We start from the raw sequence: 20,000 nt of genomic DNA, 5'->3' as shown, positions 1-20,000 counted from the left end.
TTTAGATCCCAGGGCTCTGTGTTTGTCTTACAGTGGGTATGGGTTTAGACCCCAGGGCTCTGGGTTTAGACCCCAGGGCTCTGTGTTTAGATCCCAGGGCTCTGTGTTTGTCTTACAGTGGGTATGGGTTTAGACCCCAGGGCTCTGGGTTTAGACCCCAGGGCTCTGTGTTTAGATCCCAGGGCTCTGTGTTTGTCTTACAGTGGGTATGGGTTTAGACCCCAGGGCTCTGGGTCCGTCTCTGTTCAGGAAACTACGGAAGGCTGAGGAGTTCCCTCGCTTCTTCTCTGAATCCTCTGGACTGGTGCTCTGGACACAAACACACATTCACGGTTACACACACAGTCACGCGCAGTCACTCACAGTCTCTCACGGTCACGGTTACACACAGTCACAGTCAGTCCCACAGTGTCACAGTCACTCACACAGTCACACTCACAGTCACACTCACAGTCCCACAGAGTCACTCACAGAGTCACTCACACAGTCACTCACAGTCACTCACAGTCACACAGGTTTGGGTTATTTATATTAACTATAACTGTTGATTTAAAAAAGTTTCACCTCTTTCTTGGGGGAGGTTTTAAGAGTCGTGCGTGTGGTCACCATGGTTACACTTCCTGTTTTGGGCTTGGACTTCCTGTCTGTGCTTGAAGTGGTTAGGAACTCCTTTTTGGGAGAGACGGGCATTTTGATAGTCAGATTTGTCTTCCCTCCTCCTTCCTCTTCCACCTCCCTTCTCTTCATCACGGCCAGTTTGGAACTGGTTTTAACAAGAGGGGGGACCTTTTTAGGGGACGGACCGATCACGTCCTGGTTGTGGTCCCGCCCATTGGACTGTGATTGGCTGGTAGTGCTGCTGTGGGAGGAGTTAGCGATGCTTTTGTTGGCTGACGTGTCAGACCCCAGATCCTCACCAGAGTCCTTACGAGCCTGGACACACACACACACACACACACACACACACACACACACACACACACACACACACACACAGACACACAGAGAGAGAGATGGAACCACACATATATATATATATACACACACACACTCGTTGAATCTTTCAGAGAGAAAGAGAGAGTTTGTAGTGAGTTTATCCTTCACCTTTTTGGCGTGTGGTTCTTGGTCCAACATGGCCAGCGTCCTGGCAAACTCCTCGTCCTCGTGGACCAGCCTCTCCAACTCCATGTCCTCGTCCATCTGCAGCTGCTGGGCGATGACCTCATCAGTCAGCGACTCATCATGGTCCTGAGAGGGCCGGAGGGACAACACAGAGCCGTCATCAACTAGTCAGACTAGTCACTAGACCTGGGTCTCATCAACAACAACTAGTTAACTAGTCAGACTAGTCACTAGACCTGGGTCTCATCAACAACAACTAGTTAACTAGTCAGACTAGTCACTAGACCTGGGTCTCATCAACAACAACTAGTTAACTAGTCAGACTAGACCTTAGACCTGGGTCTCATCAACACCAACTAGTTAACTAGTCAGACTAGTCACTAGACCTGGGTCTCATCAACAACAACTAGTTAACTAGTCAGACTAGACCTTAGACCTGGGTCTCATCAACAACAACTAGTTAACTAGTCAGACTAGACCTGGGTCTCATCAACAACAACTAGTTAACTAGTCAGACTAGACCTTAGACCTGGGTCTCATCAACACCAACTAGTTAACTAGTCAGACTAGTCACTAGACCTGGGTCTCATCAACAACAACTAGTTAACTAGTCAGACTAGACCTTAGACCTGGGTCTCATCAACAACAACTAGTTAACTAGTCAGACTAGACCTGGGTCTCATCAACAACAACTAGTTAACTAGTCAGACTAGTCACTAGACCTGGGTCTCATCAACAACAACTAGTTAACTAGTCAGACTAGTCACTAGACCTGGGTCTCATCAACACCAACTAGTTAACTAGTCAGACTAGTCACTAGACCTGGGTCTCATCAACACCAACTAGTTAACTAGTCAGACTAGTCACTAGACCTGGGTCTCATCAACAACAACTAGTTAACTAGTCAGACTAGACACTAGACCTGGGTCTCATCAACACCAACTAGTTAACTAGTCAGACTAGTCACTAGACCTGGGTCTCATCAACAACAACTAGTTAACTAGTCAGACTAGTCACTAGACCTGGGTCTCATCAACAACAACTAGTTAACTAGTCAGACTAGTCACTAGACCTGGGTCTCATCAACAACAACTAGTTAACTAGTCAGACTAGTCACTAGACCTGGGTCCTGAGAAGGCTGGAGGGAGAGTAGAGAGATAATGAAGGGGAATAATCAGGGTGTTTTACTCACAGCTTTCCTCTTGGTACTTGCTACCAGTTTCTTGCCCGAGCGCTGGACACTCCCACTGCCAAAGTAGTCCAGGACAGAGGTGGGGGTGCGTTTGGTGTGCTGGGGCGCTGATTTAGGGGTGACGGGGCTGGAGGAGACTTCTTTATCACTCCTTTCCCCTTGGCGGGCGCAGGGGTGGGTTTCGAGGGGGACCTGTAGATCTCTTTGGTCCCGGTGCGGGCCTTCCCTGGTTTGGTCACTCCATTATCCTGGGGCTTTGCAGACTTCTTCAGAGACAGGAAGTTATCACTGTCTGAATCTAAAGAGAGAGGGGGGGATGAAGGTAAGGAGGGGGTAGGGAGGGAGAGAGAGGGGGAGGGGTGTGGCGGAGGGAGGGAGGGAGTTAAGGAGGAGGGGAGAGAGAGCGGGAGATCAAGAGGGGGGAGAGAGAGCGAGAGGGCGGTAAGGAGGGGGAGAGAGAGCGAGAGGGAGGGAGGGAGAGCGAGAGGGAGGGAGGGAGGGAGGGAGAGAGAGCGAGAGGGGAGGGAGGGAGGGAGGAGAGAGAGCGAGAGGGAGGTCAGGAGGGGGAGAGAGAGCGAGAGGGAGGGAGGGGGAGAGAGAGCGAGAGGGAGGGGGAGGTCAGGAGGGGGAGAGAGAGCGAGAGGGAGGTAAGGAGGAGGGATGTTACTAGAGTCTGTCAGGATGATTCATATTCCGATACGTTACTAGTCTGTCAGGACGATTCATATTCATGTTACTAGAGTCTGTCAGGATGATTCATATTCTGATACATGTTACTAGAGTCTGTCAGGATGATTCATATTCTGATACATGTTACTAGAGTCTGTCAGGATGATTCATATTCTGATACATGTCACTAGAGTCTGTCAGGATGATTCATATTCGATACGTTACTAGTCTGTCAGGATGATTCATATTGATAAGTTACTAGAGTCTGTCAGGATGATTCATATTCCGATACATGTTACTAGTCTGTCAGGATGATTCATATTGATGTTACTAGAGTCTGACAGGATGATTCATATTCTGATACATGTTACTAGAGTCTGTCAGGATGATTCATATTCTGATACATGTTACTAGAGTCTGACAGGATGATTCATATTCTGATACATGTTACTAGAGTCTGTCAGGATGATTCATATTCTGATACATGTTACTAGAGTCTGTCAGGATGATTCATATTCTGATTCATGTCACTAGAGTCTGTCAGAATGATTCATATTCTGATACATGTTACTAGAGTCTGTCAGGACGATTCATATTCTGATACATGTTACTAGAGTCTGTCAGGACGATTCATATTCTGATACATGTTACTAGAGTCTGTCAGGATGATTCATATTCTGATACATGTTACTAGAGTCTGTCAGGATGATTCATATTCTGATACATGTTACTAGAGTCTGTCAGGATGATTCATATTCTGATTCATGTCACTAGAGTGTCAGAATGATTCATATTCTGATACATGTTACTAGAGTCTGTCAGGACGATTCATATTCTGATACATGTTACTAGAGTCTGTCAGGATGATTCATATTCTGATACATGTTACTAGAGTCTGTCAGGATGATTCATATTCTGATTCATGTCACTAGAGTCTGTCAGAATGATTCATATTCTGATACATGTTACTAGAGTCTGTCAGGACGATTCATATTCTGATACATGTTACTAGAGTCTGTCAGAATGATTCATATTCTGATACATGTTACTAGAGTCTGTCAGGACGATTCATATTCTGATACATGTTACTAGAGTCTGTCAGGATGATTCATATTCTGATTCATGTTACTAGAGTCTGTCAGGATGATTCATATTCTGATACATGTTACTAGAGTCTGTCAGAATGATTCATATTCTGATACATGTTACTAGAGTCTGTCAGGACGATTCATATTCTGATACATGTTACTAGAGTCTGTCAGGATGATTCATATTCTGATTCATGTTACTAGAGTCTGTCAGGATGATTCATATTCATGTTACTAGAGTCTGTCAGGACGATTCATATTCTGATTCATGTTACTAGAGTCTGTCAGGATGATTCATATTCTGATACATGTTACTAGAGTCTGTCAGAATGATTCATATTCTGATTCATGTCACTAGAGTCTGTCAGGACGATTCATATTCTGATACATGTTACTAGAGTCTGTCAGGATGATTCATATTCTGATACATGTTACTAGAGTCTGTCAGGATGATTCATATTCTGATACATGTTACTAGAGTCTGTCAGGACGATTCATATTCTGATACATGTTACTAGAGTCTGTCAGAATGATTCATATTCTGATACATGTTACTAGAGTCTGTCAGGACGATTCATATTCTGATACATGTTACTAGAGTCTGTCAGGATGATTCATATTCTGATTCATGTTACTAGAGTCTGTCAGGATGATTCATATTCATGTTACTAGAGTCTGTCAGGACGATTCATATTCTGATTCATGTTACTAGAGTCTGTCAGGATGATTCATATTCTGATTCATGTTACTAGAGTCTGTCAGGATGATTCATATTCTGATACATGTTACTAGAGTCTGTCAGAATGATTCATATTCTGATTCATGTCACTAGAGTCTGTCAGGACGATTCATATTCTGATACATGTTACTAGAGTCTGTCAGGATGATTCATATTCTGATACATGTTACTAGAGTCTGTCAGGACGATTCATATTCTGATACATGTTACTAGAGTCTGTCAGGATGATTCATATTCTGATTCATGTTACTAGAGTCTGTCAGGATGATTCATATTCTGATACATGTTACTAGAGTCTGTCAGAATGATTCATATTCTGATACATGTTACTAGAGTCTGTCAGGACGATTCATATTCTGATACATGTTACTAGAGTCTGTCAGGATGATTCATATTCTGATTCATGTTACTAGAGTCTGTCAGGATGATTCATATTCATGTTACTAGAGTCTGTCAGGACGATTCATATTCTGATTCATGTTACTAGAGTCTGTCAGGATGATTCATATTCTGATACATGTTACTAGAGTCTGTCAGAATGATTCATATTCTGATTCATGTCACTAGAGTCTGTCAGGACGATTCATATTCTGATACATGTTACTAGAGTCTGTCAGGATGATTCATATTCTGATACATGTTACTAGAGTCTGTCAGGATGATTCATATTCTGATACATGTTACTAGAGTCTGTCAGGATGATTCATATTCTGATTCATGTCACTAGAGTCTGTCAGGATGATTCATATTCTGATACATGTTACTAGAGTCTGTCAGGATGATTCATATTCTGATTCATGTTACTAGAGTCTGTCAGGATGATTCATATTCTCCCGTTTAGTCCTGGTATGCTGGCGTTATTTCTGGTACGTCCTGGTATTCTCCCGCTATGGAGTCTAGTCTGTCTTACCTGTCTCAGAGACATACTGCACCGGGTCTTTCTTGGCAGGAGGAAGAGGAGGGTGCTGTTTCCGGACCTTCTGCTCCACTACCTCCTCCTCAGAGTCTACAGGAGGGAGGGAGGGAGGGAGGGAGGAGGGAGGGAGGGAGGGAGGGAGGGAGGGAGGGAGGGAGGGGAGGGAGGGAGGTTTGGTGATGACAACAACAAAAATAGCCAGGTGACTAACTTAACCATTACATCAGTGTTGTAGACATGAGACCACAGACACAAGCAGCTGGTTAGTGGCTGGAATGTACAGCAGGTCCTTCCCTCTCCACCTTGGGAGGAAACCCTCCTTAACCTTGGGAGGAAAACCCTCCTTAACCTTGGGAGGAAAACCCTCCTTAACCTTGGGAGGAAAACCCTCCTTAACCTTGGGAGGAAACCCTCCTTAACCTTGGGAGGAAACCCTCCTTAACCTTGGGAGGAAACCCTCCTTAACTTTAGACTTGGGAGGAAACCCTCCTTAACCTTGGGAGGAAACCCTCCTTAACTTTAGACTTGGGAGGAAAACCCTCCTTAACCTTGGGAGGAAAACCCTCCTTAACTTTAACCTTGGGAGGAAACCCTCCTTAACTTTAGACTCGACAGACTCTTAACAAAGACGTAATTAGTTTCAGAAACCACCTGCAGGATGACCTCCGTATTCTCTGATAACAGCCAGAGAAAGTGTTTTGTTTTTTGGAAGGCCCGTTGGACATCACCGCTCTCTGTCCGTTTGAGTTCACAACTAAAACAGGTTCAATGAATACGGAAGAGTAGAAATGCTGGTCGATAAAGTCTGACTTTATCCAATAGTTCCACAGAGGCATATTTATACATGTTGAGCATGACAAATCACTGTGGTCTACCACTATATGTCTGTCCACTGAAAATCACTATGACTCACCTGCCTCTCTGACCCTCTGACCTTGTGTTAGGTCGGGATTCCGCCTAAATCATGAATATGTCGCCTCATTTGCAAATGAGAATTTGTTCTCAACTAGCCTACCTGGTTAAATAAAAGTGAAATAAAATAAAACAATACAATTTGGAAATGAACATTTAATGTCCCATTCTAAAAACACAGGGCCAGTAATACCTCCACTGACAGAGGAGGGGCAGCCAGAGGAGGGGCAGCCAGAGGAGGGGCAGCCAGAGGGGGGGCAGCCAGAGGGGGGGCAGCCAGAGGGGGGGCAGCCAGAGGAGGGGCAGCCAGAGGAGGGGCAGCCAGAGGAGGGGCAGCCAGAGGAGGGGCAGCCAGAGGAGGGGCAGCCAGAGGAGGGGCAGCCAGAGGAGGGGCAGCCAGAGGAGGGGCAGCCAGAGGAGGGGCAGCCAGAGGAGGGGCAGCCAGAGGAGGGGCAGCCAGAGGAGGGGGCAGCCAGAGGAGGGGCAGCCAGAGGAGGGGGCAGCCAGAGGAGGGGCAGCCAGAGGAGGGGCAGCCAGAGGAGGGGCAGCCAGAGGAGGGGCAGCCAGAGGAGGGGCAGCCAGAGGGGGGGCAGCCAGAGGGGGGGCAGCCAGAGGAGGGGCAGCCAGAGGAGGGGCAGCCAGAGGAGGGGCAGCCAGAGGAGGGGCAGCCAGAGGAGGGGCAGCCAGAGGAGGGGCAGCCAGAGGAGGGGCAGCCAGAGGAGGGGCAGCCAGAGGAGGGGCAGCCATCTTTATTACCTGACTCAATGACAGCACGCTTCTTTGTCTTTTTATCACTGTCCTTCTTCTTCTTCTTCACCACCTGGAACACATCATCACCACCATCGTCATCATCACCACCATCGTCATCATCACCATCGTCATCATCACCATCATCACAACCATCATCACCATCCTCATCATCTTCCTCACAACCATCATCACCACCACCATCATCATCATCACCACCATCGTCATCACCACCATCGTCATCATCACCATCATCACAACCATCATCACCATCCTCATCATCTTCCTCACAACCATCATCACCACCACCATCATCATCATCACCACCATCGTCATCATCACCATCATCACAACCATCATCACCATCCTCATCATCTTCCAAACAACCATCATCACCACCATCATCATCATCCTCCTCATCACCATCCTCCTCACCACCATCATCCTCATCATCTTCCTCACAACCATCATCACCATCTTCCTCATCCGCATCACCATCATCACCATCTTCACCACCACCATCATCTTCCTCACCACCATTATTATCTTCCTCATCCTCACCACCATAAGTGTGGTTATTCACTGACTAGAGAGACTCTGGTTATATAATAATATATACCTTGGTGATCGACCAGTTCACTGACTAGAGAGACTCTGGTTATATAATAATATATACCTTGGTGATGGACCAGTTCACTGACTAGAGAGACTCTGGTTATATAATAATATATACCTTGGTGATGGACCGGTTCACTGACTAGAGAGACTCTGGTTATATAATAATATATACCTTGGTGATGGACCGGTTCACTGACTAGAGAGACTCTGGTTATATAATAATATATACCTTGGTGATGGACCGGTTCACTGACTAGAGAGATTCTGGTTATATAATAATATATACCTTGGTGATGGACCGGTTCACTGACTAGAGAGACTCTGGTTATATAATAATATATACCTTGGTGATGGACCGGTTCACTGACTAGAGAGACTCTGGTTATATAATAATATATACCTTGGTGATGGACCGGTTCACTGACTAGAGAGACTCTGGTTATATAATAATATATACCTTGGTGATGGACCGGTTCACTGACTAGAGAGACTCTGGTTATATAATAATATATACCTTGGTGATGGACCAGTTCACTGACTAGAGAGACTCTGGTTATATAATAATATATACCTTGGTGATGGACCGGTTCACTGACTAGAGAGACTCTGGTTATATAATAATATATACCTTGGTGATGGACCAGTTCACTGACTAGAGAGACTCTGGTTATATAATAATATATACCTTGGTGATGGACCAGTTCACTGACTAGAGAGACTCTGGTTATATAATAATATATACCTTGGTGATCGACCGGTTCACTGACTAGAGAGACTCTGGTTATATAATAATATATACCTTGGTGATGGACCGGTTCACTGACTAGAGAGACTCTGGTTATATAATAATATATACCTTGGTGATCGACCAGTTCACTGACTAGAGAGATTCTGGTTATATAATAATATATACCTTGGTGATGGACCAGTTCACTGACTAGAGAGACTCTGGTTATATAATAATATATACCTTGGTGATGGACCAGTTCACTGACTAGAGAGACTCTGGTTATATAATAATATATACCTTGGTGATGGACCAGTTCACTGACTAGAGAGACTCTGGTTATATAATAATATATACCTTGGTGATGGACCAGTTCACTGACTAGAGAGACTCTGGTTATATAATAATATATACCTTGGTGATGGACCGGTTCACTGACTAGAGAGACTCTGGTTATATAATAATATATACCTTGGTGATGGACCAGTTCACTGACTAGAGAGACTCTGGTTATATAATAATATATACCTTGGTGATGGACCAGTTCACTGACTAGAGATACTCTGGTTATATAATAATATATACCTTGGTGATGGACCGGTTCACTGACTAGAGAGACTCTGGTTATATAATAATATATACCTTGGTGATGGACCAGTTCACTGACTAGACTCTGGTTATATAATAATATATACCTTGGTGATGGACCAGTTCACTGACTAGAGAGACTCTGGTTATATAATAATATATACCTTGGTGATGGACCAGTTCACTGACTAGAGAGACTCTGGTTATATAATAATATATACCTTGGTGATGGACCAGTTCACTGACTAGAGAGACTCTGGTTATATAATAATATATACCTTGGTGATCGACCGGTTCACTGACTAGAGAGACTCTGGTTATATAATAATATATACCTTGGTGATGGACCAGTTCACTGACTAGAAAGACTCTGGTTATATAATAATATATACCTTGGTGATGGACCGGTTCACTGACTAGAGAGACTCTGGTTATATAATAATATATACCTTGGTGATGGACCAGTTCACTGACTAGAGAGACTCTGGTTATATAATAATATATACCTTGGTGATGGACCAGTTCACTGACTAGAGACACTCTGGTTATATAATAATATATACCTTGGTGATGGACCAGTTCACTGACTAGAGAGACTCTGGTTATATAATAATATATACCTTGGTGATCGACCAGTTCACTGACTAGAGATACTCTGGTTATATAATAATATATACCTTGGTGATGGACCGGTTCACTGACTAGAGAGACTCTGGTTATATAATAATATATACCTTGGTGATCGACCGGTTCACTGACTAGAGAGACTCTGGTTATATAATAATATATACCTTGGTGATGGACCAGTTCACTGACTAGAGAGACTCTGGTTATATAATAATATATACCTTGGTGATGGACCGGTTCACTGACTAGAGAGACTCTGGTTATATAATAATATATACCTTGGTGATGGACCAGTTCACTGACTAGAGAGACTCTGGTTATATAATAATATATACCTTGGTGATGGACCGGTTCACTGACTAGAGAGACTCTGGTTATATAATAATATATACCTTGGTGATGGACCAGTTCACTGACTAGAGAGACTCTGGTTATATAATAATATATACCTTGGTGATGGACCGGTTCACTGACTAGAGAGACTCTGGTTATATAATAATATATACCTTGGTGATCGACCGGTTCACTGACTAGAGAGACTCTGGTTATATAATAATATATACCTTGGTGATCGACCAGTTCACTGACTAGAGAGACTCTGGTTATATAATAATATATACCTTGGTGGCAGTTTGCTTTTTCTTCACTTCTTCGTCTGTTGAGACGGATTTCTTCTTCGGGGGACTCTGTGTTGAGGTTTCCATCCTGAGACGGTTTCTGCGCTGCGGGTTTGCTTGATACAAAGAACCGTCTGATGTCCTTAGAATGGAAGGGAAGGAAGTAAATTAGTCCACTGTACTTAACTGGCACCTTATTCCCTATTTAAATGTACTATAGGGTTCTGGTTAGAAAGTAAGTCGTGCACTATACAGGAATACAGTGTAGTTTGGGATCTATCCTAGTCGTTAAATTACATTTCATTTGAAGACATGTATTGCTAAGTTACACATGAGCGATGTGTGGCGTGGCCAGATACAGTATTTAGTTCTGGTCCCATCACATACTTAGCTTTATCAGTTACTGTATCTCGTACCATCATGTACTTTATATTTACACTTTATTTACTTAATTGGCACCCTATTCCCTATTTATAAGAACAAGTTATTTTTATTTTTACAATGACGGTCTTACCCCGGACGGACGGTGGGCAAAAGTGCGCCACCTTATGGGACTCCCAATCACGGCCGGATGTGATGCAGCCTGGATTCGAACCAGGGACTGCAGTGCATCAAACCGCTTCTCCACCCGGGAGCCCAACTTAGCATTATCAGTTGCTGTATCTATTTCTAGTCCCGTCGCATATTTATCTTTACGATCTGCCCGTGAAAAATGCCACTCGATGCCACAAACCGACTGTCACTTTCATGTTTGCCATGGAAACAACTGACTTGCAGAGACAGTTAGCTACATGCATTGGTTTTCATTAGCATGATAGACAGTTAGCTACATGCATTGTTTTTCATTAGCATGATAGACAGTTAGCTACATGCATTGGTTTTCATTAGCATGATAGACAGTTAGCTACATGCATTGGTTTTCATTAGCATGATAGACAGTTAGCTACATGCATTGGTTTTCATTAGCATGATAGACAGTTAGCTACATGCATTGTTTTTCATTAGCATGATAGCTAGTTAGCTACATGCATTGGTTTTCATTAGCATGATAGCTAGTTAGCTACATGCATTGGTTTTCATTAGCATGATAGCTAGTTAGCTAGATGCATTGGTTTTCATTAGCATGATAGACAGTTAGCTACATGCATTGGTTTTCATTAGCATGATAGCTAGTTAGCTACATGCATTGGTTTTCATTAGCATGATAGCTAGTTAGCTAGCTAGAAATCCTACTAAAAATAACCAAAACAGGGTAACTACAGGTGGTTACTAGCTGACTAACTAGCTTATTCCCACTGCTAAGCTAATGGCTACTCTAAAACACTAACATGGGGGAGCTAACGTTAGCTGACAAATCTGCAACAACATCACATTTCTACACAAATACGAATGAACTATTTGTTTGTCTGTTGTTGTTTGTCAGGGAATGAGTTGTTGACTTGGACAATCGATGCAATAGACGCCGTGACTTACCATAATCAACACAACAAAATGACTTTTCTGATTGATTGTGATGATACAAGTTGACAACGCAGCTCCTTAAAAATCCTCAGTGGCGCGAAGTGTGATCAGAGACAGGAAGAGGAAGAGACAGGAAGAGGAAGAGAGAGGAACAGGAAGAGACGAACAGGAAGAGGAAGGTCCATCTCGGAGGAAAAACGTGTCTCCTTCCAGCAGGTGGCGTTTTTGTCGTTGTTTCACCCACCCAGCAAGTCGTTTTGTTTAGTTATGGAGGTCAATAAGAGTCCGATTTGGTCAACAACAACAACAACAACTGAATGGTTTATTTACTACGAGAGGTTTATTTGATATAATGTAAGTTTCGTAATGCTTTAAGTTGTTAGGAATGTACCGGTATAAGTAGGACACGTCTCATCCCGGTAACTTTGGGAATAAACCCTTTATATCGGAGGTGTTTAGAGACGGTAAAGTATATTCATGGTATGAGTCTACCAGTAGCATCTCTCCACGTTATTAACCTGGGACACTCTGGTATTATGTTTTATATCGATCCAAAATGATATGGACCCTGATTTAACTTTCATTTTTTTTTGTATCATTTCTTTATCTTTCATGGAAGATTCTTTATCCGTAAAATGAAGTGGGCAGAGAACAAACCCCTCTTTTCACATTATTTAAGAGAGAATTGAAATATTATTTCGAAATGATCAGTAAATGTAAAAAAAAAACATAAAGCAATACGCACCGTAAAAGTATTTAACAAATTGAAAATGATTATAGAAATAGGTTTATATACTCTTGTTTTTATATTTCTGTTTTTTGTATTTGTTGTGTTCATAATAATAAATAAATATATGATTTTTTTTATCGTATCTCTCCACATTGAAAACAGGCGGTTAAAAAAGTTTATTAAACGGAAGCAAATGGAACGGAAACGGGGAGGAACCTCCCTGAATTTGTCCAATAGAAACTCTCGTTCTGCTCCGTTTTGCTTCTTAAAAAGGTAAAAACGGTGCAAATCAAATTAAAATGTAATTGGTCACATAAACATATTAATCAGACGTTATTGCGGGTGTAGTGAAATGCTTGGTTCTTAAACAGTTTTTCGCACTGAATAGGACCATGAAGATACGCGCCATGCCTCAACGTGTTTCATACATGAGCTCACAGCCAGCACAGGTTATAAAGACGAGAATATTTATTCTAGTGAAGGTAAACTGCAACCAAAACGTTATTTAATTAATTCACATGGCCTTTTACAACGTTTACACGCATGCCTCCAGATCCTTATTGACGCGGGTACAAAGCTGTGCTCTTAGAGATTTTTTTTCTTCTTCTAAATATTTCTCTATTTTATTTAACTAGGCAAGTCTATGTTAGCTGTGTAAATGTTGTATGTTGAATGAATTGCACACGTGTTGTAGGTGCGAATGTGAAACGGTCCCAACGACACCAGGCAAGCCACGTCCACTACTGATTACATCACAGGAACTGTAGACTAGACGTCCAGTTTATATAGACCAGCCACCACCTCTCTCAGCAGCTCTCTCTACCCAGGGAACTGTAGACAGACCTGCCACCACCTCTCTCAGCAGCTCTCTCTACCCAGGGAACTGTACAGACCAGCCACCACCTCTCTCAGCAGCTCTCTCTACCCAGGGAACTGTAGACAGACCTCAGGTTTATAGACCTGCCACCACCTCTCTCAGCAGCTCTCTCTACCCAGGGAACTGTAGACAGACCTCCAGTTTATATAGACCTGCCACCACCTCTCTCACGTCTCTTTCCCACGACCAGGGAAGGAGCGTGACCATGAAGACCAGCGATATCCTATTACCCACAAACAAACACACACACGTACCACCTACCAGTCCATGTTCTAAGGTCACACTGAGATATGGACACTGATGGGATCCTAGATGATGTACATTGTCAGTATATTATCTTTTTGTTTTTGTATTGTTTTCATTTGATTGCTTGTTACTTTTTGTTTTCAAACACGTTGCAATTCTTCCTGACAGACAGACACACCGTTTAATATCAAAACACTGCAGCCCTTTGAACAGACCTGTTTTACAGCTTCAGACTTACACTTCCTGTATATCCTGAGCGTTCTCCTATCTCCTAGATAGAGGGCAGACAACCTTAGTAATAAATACATGTATTTCTATGTAAGTAGTATAGTATTTCTATAGTAAGTAGTAAAGGACAAATTCAATGGATCAAATAAAAAGGATCCCAAAATGAAATGATCCACGGTATGACTTTCTTAAAACAATTCCATGTTAGATTAGAAATCTTAAGACAACATTCATTTTTAGCAGGACTGTTATTTTTTAATTTTACAAGACAAGTTAATTTTTTTAAATGTATTTTACCTTTATTTAACTAGGCAAGTCAGTTAAGACCAAATTCATATTTTCAATGACGGCCTACAGGGGAACAGTGGGGTTTAACTGCCTTGTTCAGGGGCAGAACGACAGATTTGTACCTTGTCAGCTCAGAGATTCGATCTTGCAACCCTTTCGGTTACTAACCCAACGCTCTACCCACTAGGCTACCCTGCCGCACCGTCAGTTAAGAAGAAATTCTTATTTTCAATGACAGGAGTCATTATCCACGTAGAAGAAGTGGAAACGCGATAAATAACTTGACCGTTGTAATAATAGACAAGGGATGCAGTTGTGACCAAGACGCTGATCTGGGGGGTCAGTTATGCACTTCTCACACTAACGGGTTAAGATGAGGGGAAGCTGAGCCGAGACGTGTACCTGGGGGAAACGCCCCCCCCTCCCCAGGGCATCCGAATGGACTGATTAGGATGCTATAACATGTCAGCCAATAGGAACCATGAGATAGGATTTGTGGGTGTGACCATAGAATTATAAATTCCAATATTTCACGCTGCATTCACAACCAAGTGGGATATCGGAATTTACCAGTTTGTGAAGCTGTAAATAACAGCAGGCTGCATTCACCTGATGAGAAACTCAAGATTTGCTAACGGTTAATAACAAAAACCGTGTCGAAATCCATCTGCTTTGTTAACAAACAGCTTTTCATATTGTTTTGTTGCATTTTTAATCTGCCAAAAATATGCTGCTATCGTTTTTTTTATTTTTTCCCCCTTATCGGCTGAGGTCAGAGGTCACCGTGTGGGAGAAGTGGGCGCTCGGGCTGACCGTTCCCCCCCCCCCCCAGTAGTTAATTTCCAGTTGGGAGGGGCCCTTCAAATGGATTTCTCCCAGTCGTAAGTGGTAAATTCCTACTTGGTTACAAACAAAAGCATAACTATAAATGTAATGTGATCTGTGGGTGAGACACCTAAATGTTTGACTAACAGGAAATAAAAATGACCAGCTTGGTTTAAAACTACACGAACCATCCAATAGGAACCACAGAAAAGACACGATGTGGGGTTGTCATTGGAGGAGGGAAAAAAAATGATTTTATTGGTCAATAGTGAGTTCCAGAGATGTATCGTTATTCGCCCGTCTGTTCCACAACAGTCGTCTTCTCACTGACGTAGATCCCATCCAGGAACTTCCTGATGTCTTTCTTCTTGACCGTGGTGGCTTGTTGGATCAGAGCCGCTGGAGGAGAGAGAGGACGAGAGGAGAGAGAAAGCGAGGAGAGAGAGAAACGAGGAGAGAGAAAACGAGGAGAGAGAAACGAGGAGAGAAACGAGGAGAGAGAGAGAAACGAAGAGAGAGAGAGAGAAACGAGGAGAGAGAGAGAGAGAAACGAGGAGAGAGAGAGAGAGAAACGAGGAGAGAGACAGAGAGAAACGAGGAGAGAGACAGAGAGAAACGAGGAGAGAGAGAGAGAAAACGAGGAGAGAGAGAGAGAGAAACGAGGAGAGAGAGAGAGAAACGAGGAGAGAGAGAGAGAGAAACGAGGAGAGAGAGAGAAACGAGGAGAGAGAGAGAAACGAGGAGAGAGAGAGAGAAACGAGGAGAGAGAGAGAAACGAGGAGAGAATCGAGGAGAGAGAGAGAGAAACGAGGAGAGAGAGAGAGAACTGTTAAGAGTAAAAATAAAAGGGGCATTTTGTGCTAGTTTAGTTCAGCCTTCAGGGCTGTAATATGCCCCATAACGTAGATTACAGGCGTTTCCGTTCTCCAACATCGGTTAAAGCTTCACATGTCATGTTAGAAAGATTTACAGCAACAGCAACAGTTTTCAAAGTGCAGCATTAAAACAGGCATCGATTGACATGGTGAGTAACACCAAGACGCTGAAATGGTTTTCTATTGGCCAACAGGGATACAGCACCCTATTCCCTATGTAGTCCCGACCCCGACGGGCCGTGGCCTCGCGCCGAGACCTCACACCCACGGGCCGTGGCCTCGCGCCGACCCCGACGGGCCGTGGCCTCGCGCCGACCACTACATAGGGAATAGGGTCCCATGTGTGATGCATGCTGGGACTAAAACCAAACTTGCTTTGCACCATGGAATCATGGAAGGAGACAAACAACGGCTTTGAGATGGAAAATAAAAACATGGACTTTATTCCCCCCCCCCGTCCCCGTCCCCCCACGGTGAACGACCCGAACGGCACCCTATTCCCTGCATAGTACACTTCCAACCCCATAGGGCTCTAGTCCAAAGTAGTGCACTATATAGAGAGAATAGGCTGCAAAATCGGGGGCCACACGGCGAGAGTATAGCAACAAAAGCAGAAAGCAGACGGACGGTAGAACAGAGGGGCTCCCCGGCGGTGTGGAGGAGTCGTAGCGCTGCGCTGAGTGACAGACAGGACTCTGGGTAATTCTGACCTCTAATCCTCCTTCTGGACGACTGTGCCCTTCTCAGACACATAGATACCGTCCAAGAACTTCCTTATGTCTTTGTTTTTGACCGTGGTGGCTTGCTGGATGAGAGCGGCTGGAAGAGAGAGAGAGAGAGGAGAGAGAGAGAGAGAGGCTGGGGTGGTGAGCAGGGTGCTACAGCTTGGAGGGTCACAGGGATCAATATATACACAACAAGTTAGGATTTAGAGCTAGGGGAGGGGAGGGAGAGAGGGGACAGGAAGGTAGGAGAGGGGAGGGAGAGGACAGGAAGGTAGGAGAGGGGAGGAAGAGAGAGAGGACAGGAAGGTAGGAGAGGGAGAGAGAGAGGACAGGAAGGTAGGAGAGGGAGAGAGAGGGGACAGGAAGGTAGGAGAGGGGAGGGAGAGGGGACAGGAAGGTAGGAGAGGGGAGGGAGAGAGGACAGGAAGGTAGGAGAGGGAGAGAGAGAGGACAGGAAGGTAGGAGAGGGAGAGGACAGGAAGGTAGGAGAGGGAGAGAGAGAGAGACAGGAAGGTAGGAGAGGGAGAGAGAGGGGACAGGAAGGTAGGAGAGGGAGAGAGAGGGGACAGGAAGGTAGGAGAGGGGAGGGAGAGGACAGGAAGGTAGGAGAGGGGAGGGAGAGAGAGGGACAGGAAGGTAGGAGAGGGGAGGGAGAGAGGACAGGGAAGGTAGGAGAGGGGAGGGAGAGAGGACAGGAAGGTAGGAGAGGGAGAGAGAGAGGACAGGAAGGTAGGAGAGGGAGAGGACAGGAAGGTAGGAGAGGGAGAGAGAGAGGACAGGAAGGTAGGAGAGGGAGAGAGAGGGGACAGGAAGGTAGGAGAGGGAGAGAGAGGGGACAGGAAGGTAGGAGAGGGGAGGGAGAGGACAGGAAGGTAGGAGAGCGGAGGGAGAGAGGACAGGGAAGGTAGGAGAGGGGAGGGAGAGAGGGGGACAGGAAGGTAGGAGAGGGGAGGGAGAGAGGACAGGAAGGTAGGAGAGGGGAGGGAGAGAGGGGACAGGAAGGTAGGAGAGGGAGAGAGAGGGGACAGGAAGGTAGGAGAGGGAGAGAGAGAGGACAGGAAGGTAGGAGAGGGAGAGAGAGGGACAGGAAGGTAGGAGAGGGAGAGAGAGGGGACAGGAAGGTAGGAGAGGGGAGGGAGAGAGGACAGGAAGGTAGGAGAGGGGAGGGAGAGGGACAGGAAGGTAGGAGAGGGGGAGAGAGGGGACAGGAAGGTAGGAGAGGGGAGAGAGAGGGGACAGGAAGGTAGGAGAGGGAGAGAGAGGGGACAGGAAGGTAGGAGAGGGGAGGGGAGGGAGAGGGGACAGGAAGGTAGGGGAGGGAGAGAGAGGACAGGAAGGTAGGAGAGGGGAGGGAGAGAGGGGACAGGAAGGTAGGGGAGGGAGAGAGAGGACAGGAAGGTAGGAGAGGGGAGGGAGAGAGGGGACAGGAAGGTAAGAGGACAGACAGCATCACTACCACTCTGGGTTAACAGTCTGGTTATACTAGGAGAGACTATACAGCTTAGAATCTAGAATCCCAGTCACAACATTCTAGAATCCCAGTCACAACATTCTAGAATCCACAGGGAGGGAGGGAGGGGGAGGGGCTGTACGTAACCCGTGTGCAGCCCCGAAAAGTGAACTACGCAGGATAACCCATATCGGTGTAGTGATGCATGTCGCCCCTCACCAGAGTTGGACACCAGCTCAATATCGTTCCCCTCCAGAATCAACTCATCCTTCTGGGCTGCTGACACTGCACAGGACACACCTGAGAGAGAGGGAGAGGAGAGAGAGAGAGAGGGAGAGGAGAGAGACAGAGAGAGGAGAGAGAGAAAGGGGGGGGGAAGAGTGAGAGGGGGAGAGAGAGAGAGGGGGATAAGAGAGAGAGAGGGGGAAGAGAGAGAGAGGAGGAAGAGAGAGAGAGAGGAGGAAGAGAGAGAGAGAGAGAGGGGGGAAGAGTGAGAGGGGGGGAAGAGTGAGAGGGGGGGAAGAGAGAGAGAGAGAGAGGGGGGGGAGGAGAACGTCAGCCAGGCATCTCTGCATTGAAATCGCCACACATCCTGAAGTTGGCGCTTGGCAACGCTCTAGGGTTCTAGAGCGGATTCCTTTACAGAACCAACAGAACTAGGAGAACCATCTTAAAATATAAAATTAAAACAATGATACAAACAACTGAGTAGCCCGTTATCAAACGGCCAATGGGAAGTGTGCGTTAATTACTGGTTGAAAAATAAGTATTGGCTCTTCAAAACTTAACCACTAGGCTCACCCTGTTAACCTGTCTGGGCTAGGGGGCTGTATTTTCACGGCCGGATAAAAAAAACGTACCTGATTTAAACTGGTTACTACTCTTTCCCAGAAACGAGAATATGCATATTATTAGTAGATTTGGATAGAAAACACTCTGAAGTTTCTAAAACAGTTTGAATGGTGTCTGTGAGTATAACAGAACTCATATGGCAGGCAAAAACCTGAGAAGATTACAAGCAGGAAGTGGCCTGTCTGAGATTTTGTAGTTCTCCCTTTGCTTCTCTATCGAAACTACAGTGCCCGTGGGGTTATGTAGCACTTTCTAAGGCTTCCATTGGCTCTCTAAAGCGTTCAGAAAGCGGATTGATGCGTCTCCTGTCTCCGGGCAGAGTACAGGGGCACAGTTTGTCAGTGGACTGCCTGGTGGCTAAGAGATGGGAAATGCGCGTTCACGAGACCTCGCAATTTTTTCTCTTCCTTTTTGAATGACTACAACGTTGTCCGGTTGGAATATTATCGCTATTTTACGAAAAATACCATAAAGATTGATTTTAAACAGCGTTTGACATGCTTCTAAGTACAGTAATGGAACATTTTGAAATGTTTGTCTCGAAATGCGCTCGTGCGTTACCCTTTTGGATAGTGACCTGAACGCACAAACAAAACGGAGATATTTGGACATAACTATGGATTATTTGGAACAAAAACAACATTTGTTGTTGAAGTAGAAGTCCTGGGAGTGCATTCTGACGAAGAACAGCAAAGGTAATAACATTTATCTAGGTCCCATCTCAGACTCACCCCTGTCTCATGCGGACGCGACGGATGTATTTCTCCCCAGGAAGTTCCTGATCTCCACCAGAGCGCCACTCTCCTGCATCACAACGTTGATGGGGAAATGGGCGTACACCGATCGCATCTTATAGCGGAAACCCTGGAGAGAGGAGAGAG

General features: G+C 45.0%; 1 long non-coding RNA gene and 1 pseudogene across 1 annotated transcript; both read right to left on the bottom strand.

Moving 5' to 3' along the window:
• The window catches only part of LOC123740074 (replication factor C subunit 1-like), a 24,661-nt pseudogene extending 12,458 nt beyond the window's left edge, over positions 1-12,203 (bottom strand).
• Positions 12,204-15,448: 3,245 nt separating this feature from the next.
• Positions 15,449-18,505, bottom strand: LOC123740075 (uncharacterized). The gene is made up of 3 exons (XR_006768131.1): positions 18,487-18,505; positions 16,803-16,911; positions 15,449-15,616 (listed from the first exon to the last, which is right to left on the bottom strand). It is a non-coding gene; the product is annotated as an uncharacterized lncRNA (long non-coding RNA).
• Between the last annotated feature and the right edge of the window lie 1,495 nt (positions 18,506-20,000).

The sequence above is a fragment of the Salmo salar genome, unplaced genomic scaffold (genome assembly GCF_905237065.1).
Source record: "Salmo salar unplaced genomic scaffold, Ssal_v3.1, whole genome shotgun sequence".
In the NCBI taxonomy this organism is placed as follows: domain Eukaryota; kingdom Metazoa; phylum Chordata; class Actinopteri; order Salmoniformes; family Salmonidae; genus Salmo; species Salmo salar.
The sequence above is the reverse complement of the archived record's forward strand: the minus strand, read 5'-3'. Positions and strand labels throughout refer to the sequence as shown.